Source organism: Aphidius gifuensis, linkage group LG3 (genome assembly GCF_014905175.1).
Source record: "Aphidius gifuensis isolate YNYX2018 linkage group LG3, ASM1490517v1, whole genome shotgun sequence".
Taxonomy (NCBI): Eukaryota; Metazoa; Arthropoda; class Insecta; order Hymenoptera; family Braconidae; genus Aphidius; species Aphidius gifuensis.
Window position 1 is genome coordinate 11,264,215 of NC_057790.1, and position 9,656 is coordinate 11,273,870.

Below are 9,656 nucleotides of genomic sequence, written 5' to 3' on the forward strand. Positions count from 1 at the left end.
GCTGAGGGTTGCTAGGGCCCACCCTTAAGCGTTGGCTAGTCCCGCTTTTCCAAACGCTCTAGTCACGCCTATATAGGGGAGGGGTTTGGGCCTTGGAAAATATGGCGGTTTCCCAAGATGTCTGAACTTCTCCCCTAGTTCAATTTCCCTCCCCGTGTCGTGTTTTTCTCGTTTAAATTTCTGTGATGCCCGTATATATATATATACATATGTATATATATATATATAAAAAAAACAAATATTACAGACTTGAGTTGTTTTTTGCACAACCCCTTACTTATTGATAATATAAATTTTATTAATGTTTATATTTATATATAAAAAAGCTATTAATAACAGGGCAATTAATATATATATTTTTAACTGTGACCTTTAATTGAATTTAAAAAAAAATTTTCTTTATTGATTCGACAGTAATTTGTTGATAAATATTGTTAATTTATATAAATAAAACAATTAATACATTTTGTTGTTTATCTTTAAATTATTCAATGTTGTAATGAAAAATTTTTTTTTTTTTATTTAAAAAAAAAATATTAAAATTATTCCACAGTTTATTTTTGGTTACTATTGTTTGTAATTTATTTATATATTTATAACAGGATAATTAAATGTTTTATTATTTAGTATAAAGAGAGAAATATTAACAGAGACTCAACTGATTGTTGGAAGAACAATCACCTATTATCATAATTCATAACAAGCCATAGTAAAATATATAAAAAAATTATTTTTTTTTTTTATAAGTTGTTTTGGTTAAATTATTGTCTTTTAAAGTATTTAACAGAAATTTTAGAATTAAAATCTTAATTACATGATGTTTGAAATTATGTTGACTTACGAATTAGCCAAAAAAAACCGTGTAATATTTAAAATTTATAATTTTTATTATAGTTTATTCATAAAAAAAAAAAAAAAACAGCCACTTTCTGGTCCCTCTGGGATCAACACACAGTTGTGTTATTCGGAACAAAATGATTTAAAATTTTTTTTTTTGTTATGATTATTATAACCATATTTATTAATTAATGAGTTGATATTAAATATAATAATATTTATTAATAACATTAATTACTCAGGAAGATAATTTTATTGTTTAAATAAATTATAATTCTATATATTTATCAATGAATGTTTGTGTAGTTCTTTATCATAGACTTATGTAAATATATTTTTATATAAACAAATTATTTTGTTTATCAACAATCGCCCAAAGTTCATTTGTATATATATATAGAAAATATTTATGTATTTCTTTGGATCTTCGACTAACTACCCAAAAAAAAATTATATTTTTTTTTCTCTTTTTTTTTTTGTTTATTATGTTACCACGAATTTATTGGTTTATTATAAACAATTTACTTTGTTTATTGTTAATGACAATTATTTTTTGAAGAGCTTGCGTTATTGTTGGGCTATTTCTTTAATTAATTATTCAATTAACTTTTATGTAATTTATATAGTATATTTTTTTTTATAACCACCACTCACTTACACTGTTTGTTTATTGTTATTTATTGTTACTTGAAGTTAATTGCTCACTCTTTATTATAATTAATTATAATTGTTAACACGATGATATATATATATAAATAATTATTTAAATATCCAAAAAAAAATTATTTAAAATTATATAAACATAAACAATTGTAAAAACAGTTACACAAATAAATTATTATTTAAAAATGAATCATGCAGCCCATTTGACATGCCCTTATTTTCTCTCTCTCTTTTTTTTTTTATCGGCATTTGTTTGGGGCCAGATGTCAGACGTAATAAAAAAAAAGGCACACTTTTATTATGTGAAAAAAAAAAAATTTGGAGCTCGGGAAATCTAATAGCCCCCCGGGTAGTAAACTAAACAGCAATAAAAAAATGAAACTAGAAACTAAACTACATAAAAAAAATAAAATTTTATCGTTTTTCTCGAGAAACCCATTAAATTTTTATTGTCAACGTCTTGCACTGCATAAATTTATTTATTAATGAGGGGAAAAGTTTAAATTTTATTTTTATTTTATTTTATATTTTTTTTTTCTTGGGAAAAAAAAATAATAAAAAAAATAAAAAACCAAGTGTCGATTTTCACGCACGTACTAACAAAAATTTAGAATTAATTCTTAGAATTTTCTCCCCTTGACAACATTATTTAACGATAAAAAAAAAATTGACGCCAAGCTAAAAAAAAATATTTCTTGAAACAAAGACAAATGACGCCGAGTTAGAAAATTATTAACACACAAAGAAAAAGGACGCCAAGCTATTATTTTGTCGCGTACCAAAAACAAAATTTAACAATTATTTTTATATATATTATTTTCCACAACAAAAATTTACTCGTTTTTCCGCGAATTTTCCCGCGCGCGACCTAATTTCTCCGGCGTTCTTTTACCCTTCGCGAACACGTTTTTCTATCTTGAAACCGGACGAGCCCCCATGAAATATCGTAGCCGGATTACTTACAAGACATAATTATTTTGCCCTATAAAATAATCCTGCATGATTCGTAATTAATTGACCCAATTCACCCAGCGCACTTAAGACAAACTATAGGTAGGTTTAGGCAGATAGACGCGTAATTTAAGAAGGGTAAATGACACCTGAAAAGGACACGAAAAATATAACACAAACACAAATATAATTTTATAATAAAATAATTGAGACGACACACGAAATTTATTATTCGGAAAAAGCATCAATTTTATTTATAAGAAACACCATGATTTGAATTAAAAATTACATATAAAAACACACTTAATTCGACGTAAAAATTATAAAAATATAAAAATATAAAATACGCAAAAATACATTAAAACAAAGGCCCCACGCGTCGATAATATAGAGAGAAAAACATCAAGCGAATTACGGAGTCAGTGATTTGAAATATTAAAGAAGCGACCCGTTAATAAAATATTGCGCGACCCGGTGAATTATCAACTAGATTGAGAAGCAATCTAGTTGTTAAGGGATGAATGAAACACTGACTCTACATTTACGTAATTACTACATTTGATTATCGCCGAGACTCTACTTAAAATTACACTGGTATAAAACACAAATAAACACTTAATATGAAATTAATAATTGTACTTACAATGATGGTTGAATTAAAATTACTGGCTACAACGACGTGGACCTTGACCTTGATTTCGCTCTGATTATAATGGATATTTAAAGATGTGTAGTTGATTGATGATGAACAACAGTTTGAATCGTAAAAGTAAAGCACTCGCGTAGTACACAATTTAAATCTTCAATTAATTAATTATTTTATTGAATTTAAAATATATTTAAAACCAATTTAATTAAATTTATTGTATCGCAGAAGGCTATACAAATTATTTAAAATAATTAAAGAAATTAAATCTGATTGAGAAATATTAAAATATCAAATAATTAAACTTTAACTGATTTTACGATAAGAATATTCTAAGTTTTAATCCAAAAATAATTAAATTCCTCCAAGTCAAAATTCAGATATTGTAAAATTTCCCAAGTTTTAATTTAAAAATATTAAAATTTTTCCAAGTTTTAATTCAGAAAAATAAAATATTTCCAAGTGTTTATTCAGGAAATTAAGAACATTCTAAGTTTTAATTCAGAAAAATAAAAATATTCCAAGTTTTAATCCGAAAAATAATTAAACTTTTCTAAGTCAAAATTCAGACATTAAAAATTTTCTAAGTTTTAATTTAAAAATATTAAAATTTTCTAAGTTTTAATTCAGAAAAATAAAATACTCCCAAGTGTTTATTCAGAAAATTAAAAATATTCTAAGTTTTAATTCAGAAAAATAAAATATTCTAAGTCTTTAAACCCAAAAATAATCAAATTTTCTAAGTCTTTATTAGAAGAATAAAGCTTCGGCGATTAAGTAGAACTTAATTAGAGCTGGAAGAGCTAGTTATGGTGCAGAGACTGCAGACCAAGTGATCTGTAAAATCTAGATCGATTTAGTTTGGGACTCAATCAACCCTTAGAAAAAGATTTAAAATAATTAAAGAAATTAAATCTGATTGAGAAATATTAAAATATCAAATAATTAAACTTCAACTGATTTTACGATAAGAATATTCTAAGTTTTAATCCAAAAATAATTAAATTCCTCCAAGTCAAAATTCAGATATTGTAAAATTTCCCAAGTTTTAATTTAAAAATATTAAAATTTTTCCAAGTTTTAATTCAGAAAAATAAAAATATTCCAAGTTTTAATCCGAAAAATAATTAAACTTTTCTAAGTCAAAATTCAGACATTAAAAATTTTCTAAGTTTTAATTTAAAAATATTAAAATTTTCTAAGTTTTAATTCAGAAAAATAAAATATTTCTAAGTGTTTATTCAGAAAATTAAAAATATTTTAAGTTTTAACTCAGAAAAAATAAAAATATTCTAAGTTTTAATCCGAAAAATAATTAAACTTTTCTAAGTCAAAATTCAGACATTAAAAATTTTCTAAGTTTTAATTTAAAAATATTAAAATTTTCTAAGTTTTAATTCAGAAAAATAAAATACTCCCAAGTGTTTATTCAGAAAATTAAAAATATTCTAAGTTTTAATTCAGAAAAATAAAATATTCTAAGTCTTTAAACCCAAAAATAATCAAATTTTCTAAGTCTTTATTAGAAGAATAAAGCTTCGGCGATTAAGTAGAACTTAATTAGAGCTGGAAGAGCTAGTTATGGTGCAGAGACTGCAGACCAAGTGATCTGTAAAATCTAGATCGATTTAGTTTGGGACTCAATCAACCCTTAGAAAAGTGGGGATCTTTCGGAGACGTTCGGTTTTCTCCTGGTCCATTTCCTATTTTCCTTAGTCTACTTTTTTTCTATTGGTCAGCCCGAAAGCGTGATCTTTGATTAGTAATTAAAAATATTTCTAATTAAAATTTTATAACATGAGTGGTATCAAGAGAATCCTTGTAATTTTGCGATTCTGTTGATATCACTCACTGTACTAATTTATATGTTAAATTAATTAAGAAAATTGGCGGTATTGCCGCTTGGCATTAGTGCCGGCTCAAGAAAATTATTGAGGGGGCCAAGTCGTTGGTTCCCCAAAATATACTACTGTTATATTGCGTAAGATGGAGCTCGGGGTATCGAAATATACCCTGAATATATAATAAGATAAAAAGGTTTAAACATAAAAAAAATAAAAAAAAAAAATTGGTGCGCCTACCGCAGGACATTACAAAATATATATAAATGATGATAATTATGACAACAATAATTTTGATAATATTACCAATTATTCACAATAGTATTGATATTAATAATAATAATATCTATAATAATAATATTTTGAATATAAATACGAATAATTATCAATATTTATATATGAATGTTATTGTCAATATTATTGATATCATTATTAATTTCACTGATATTATTATAAATTGATAATATTATTGTTATTATTACTAATATTATATTGATATTATTATTATCGATGATATTTTTGAAATTATTATTTTATTTATTCTATGGTTATATATGAATAATATTATTATAAATAATAATAACTCTAATAATATTATGATTAACAATAGTATCAATATAATATTAGTAATAATATCGATGGTATCAATTATATCGTCGCATTAAAGAATGAAGGGCGTAAGTGCCAAAAACGTCAATTTTAAAGGAAAAAGGGCGTAAGTGCAAATTTATAAATTTCCGGGTTTTTCATCTAATTTTAATACTTAAAAAAGAGGGAAAATGGCCGTAACAACCTTTGATAAAGGGTAAAGGGCATATGTCCAAGGATTTACGCCTTTTTTCCCGTTATCAAAATAATTTTTGATAAAAGATGAAGGTCATATTTTCAATTTTATTTGAAATTTATTTAATGGCAGGATTTTTTAAATTATTGATTGTTTACTGATAAATATACTTAATTTATTATCAATAAGAAAAACATAAAAATAATTACAAATCTTCATCTTTTATTAAAAATGATTTTGAGAATGGAAAAAAGGCGTAAGTCCCTGAACATACGCACTTTTTTTTTTTCTTTAAGCCTTAAAATTAGATGCAAAGCCCGAAAATTCATAAATTCGCACTCACGCCCTTTTCTTTTAGAAAAAAAAAAAAATTCCTAAAAATGGCACTTACGCCCTTCTTCCATTAATGTGACGATATAAATAATAAAATTTATAATAATAATATTCGAAATATTAATACTAATAATTATTATTAACTAATAATATTTATATTTGAATATAATTGTCAGTATTAATATTATTATTATTATTATTATTAATATTCAGCGTGACATGAAACTACTCTGAAAGAAGTTAAACTTCCCCCGCGCGTACTCGCAACACGCTAATTTTTTTTATGAGCGAATTAACCACAAACACATGATGGTGCATCATCGCCACCACTACCACCACCATGTATTTGTTCTATTATGATTGGTGCTGTTTATATATGATCAATATTGTTGTTGTTATTTTGATTTCCACTCGGTACATTATTTATTAAATTATTATTTACTCCTGTTGTTGTTTCATTGAATGATTCAATATTTAATCATCTGTTCCATATTTTTGTCCTTAACAAATTCATTCAAGATCTTGAATTTATTTCGATCATGGCAAGCTCATATTTCATTTTAATTTAAAATATTATTAAAACTACCAGTACAAGTCTCATGAAAATTATCAGACATTGTATAGGATCTAGTCGTATTTTAAATTTTACTGATTTAGAATTACCAGTACATTTATAAGATGTTTTTGATAATATTTCAGTGTCATTAATTGTCTCTTGAAATCCTATACAATCTGAAATACGATCTTTACTATCTCTACGTTCATGTAGTACCAAATTCTATCCACATATTATTTATTGTTGTTTGGTATTGCGATTATGATGTTGCTGTCGTATTATGTCAAGCACTTGAATAACCACTATCTTGTGTATTAATTGTTTATTTAACAGATTCATTTTAGATACATATTATTTGTTTAGAAAGATTATTATAACTACCATTACAAGTCTCATCAAAATTATCAGACATTGGTATAGCACCTCGTCGTATTTTAATTTTTACTGATTTAAGATTACCAGTACATTTGTCACATTTTTCTGCTAATATCATGAGACCCGGTAGGGTCTCTCGTTAAAGTTGTTCAAAAACGAGAGACTGCCGGGGATATATGGCTTTTAAGTTCGTGTGTGTGACGTCATTGATTTATAGTCAAGTCCACATCTTTTGATTGAGCAATCGAAAAAAAAAAATAACAACAGTTTGACTATATAAATCGAGGTTCCTCTTTCAAATGAGCCTATTATCGGATTTTTTGGTGCCTTATTTAAAAAGATATAAATATATGATAAACCGGCCCCCCGTTTTTTTGTAAAAAAGAAATTTCTGTCGATTTTGTCGATATTTGAAGTTTTTACCAAGTTGGCGTCCTGTATCTGATAAATTCGCCCCAGAATATTGATTGGTCAACCTGCTCTATCTGATTAGCAGTATGTCATATGGCAGCGAAAGTTTAAAAATGGCGTAGCGGTGCAGCGCGCACCATACCTTGTTTTTTATCATTTCCTGTAATTTCTAGGGCCTCTCATTATTATTACTAATCAAAATAATAGTTGTATGAAACGACTCATGTTAAAGATTGTAAGTACATTAGTTAACAAATTAACATTGGCAAGCACAACTGTAGTTGCGTACGCTGGTTATTGCGCAGGATTGTTTTGCCAATATTTTTGAATCTTTGCTGTGATCTGCGATACTGCAAGGCAGTATTAAACGTATGACATTATCAGACATTATCGTCAAACTATCCAACGCTGAACACTGCCTCAAAATATTGCGGGAAAACGTTTGGATATTGCTTTATATTTTATTGTTGTGTGTATGCTACTACGAAGTTGCCATATTTTATTAAAGAAAAAAACCAATCAACGAATTTTAAACTCTTCAATTGTCAGTATTTGTAATCATTGTTGAAATAATACATATACAATAATAATACATAATACATAAATAACAGTATTTTATAAGAATATTATTGATACATAGTGTATTAGCTTTCAGTGTCTGTACTTTTTACCAAGTTGAACCCAGATGCGATCTGAAATACTTCCGCGAATCTCCAGTCAGTATTTCAGATCACAGTGTGATAAAAATTATTCATCAATCAACTAGTTATTGAATTTGTAGCTATTGTTGAAATAATATTTATAAAATAATTATAAAATAATAATATTTATTGGTGATAGTAATATATAGAGCTTTTAGTGCCCCTAATTTATACAAAGTTAAATCTCGATGCGATCTGAAATACTTCCACGAATTCCCAGTCAGTATTTTAGATCATAGTGTGACAGAAATTATTTACCAATCAACTAGTTACATTAAATTTGTAGCTATTGTTGGAATAATATTCATAAAATAATAATATTCGTTGATGATAATCATATATAGAGCTTCTAGTGCCTCTAATTTATACAAAGTTAAATCTCGATGCGATGTGAAATACTTCTACGAATCCCCAGTCGGTATTTCAGATTATAGTGACAAAAATTATTCACCAATCAACTAGTTGATAAATTTCTAGCTATTGTTGGAATAATATTTATAAAATAATAATAATATTTATTGACAATAATAATATATAGAGCTTCTAGTGCCTGTACTGTTTACTAATTTTTTACTCGCCACGATCTGAAATACTTCTGAGAGATATCCATGACATTATTTTAGATCGCAGCAAGAAAATAATTGGTGTATATATCGAAAAACCTAGCTTCAGACAGTATTTTAGATCGCAGTAAAGTGACTATTGATAGATGGCGTAAGACACCTGCGTGCGCCGTTTGTTGATAAATTTTTTAAAAAGATGCCTTCGTAATGGTAAATTAACAGCCTTGCCACTAAAATCGGTATCAGTCTGAACTATATAAATTTCTAATGGATTTCTTTTTTTTTTATTTCACTTATATTTTTGAAATTATTTTTATATTTTTCTTTTTTTGGTAATACAATCATTTATGAATTAATTGATTATTTTTATTTATAAGCTGAATGTTTGAACAAAAGAAGTTGAATAATATACAAAATCAAAAATATAATTTTTGTAAAAAACAAACTCGTTAAAGTTGTTCTTTACGTTAGCTTAGTACTACTGTATATACTAAATTTCTATTCAATTTAACAAAAAAAAATAAAAAATTCAAACAAACGATGATAAATAAGTTAGGAGAATTAAAGCTGCCTGTGTTTGAAAAATAAAATCGAAATAAAAAAATATCACGTTTTATCCTTATTACACAAACAAACTTTAACGCCGCGGTTTTCTTCACAATTCCAAGATTAGGTTTTTCAGACGAAAACTTTCCAGCAAAGATGCAATTTGATGATCAACAATCTCACTATTTTGCATATATCTGGTTATTGGATCAACTTTTCAGCTTTTCTTTAGATGAGCTTGATATTAGATTTTTTGGTATTTGCAGGGTATTTCATATAAATTTTTTTGGAAACGTGAATTATATTTCTGTTTTTCTGTATTTTTTTGATAACTTCACCTTCCTTTACAGTTATCACAACTCTAGGACAGCTGTAATTGAGTTGCTGATGAATAACAATCAATAAATCAATCAATGCAAACGACAACTATTCTTGTTTACCTGGGATAG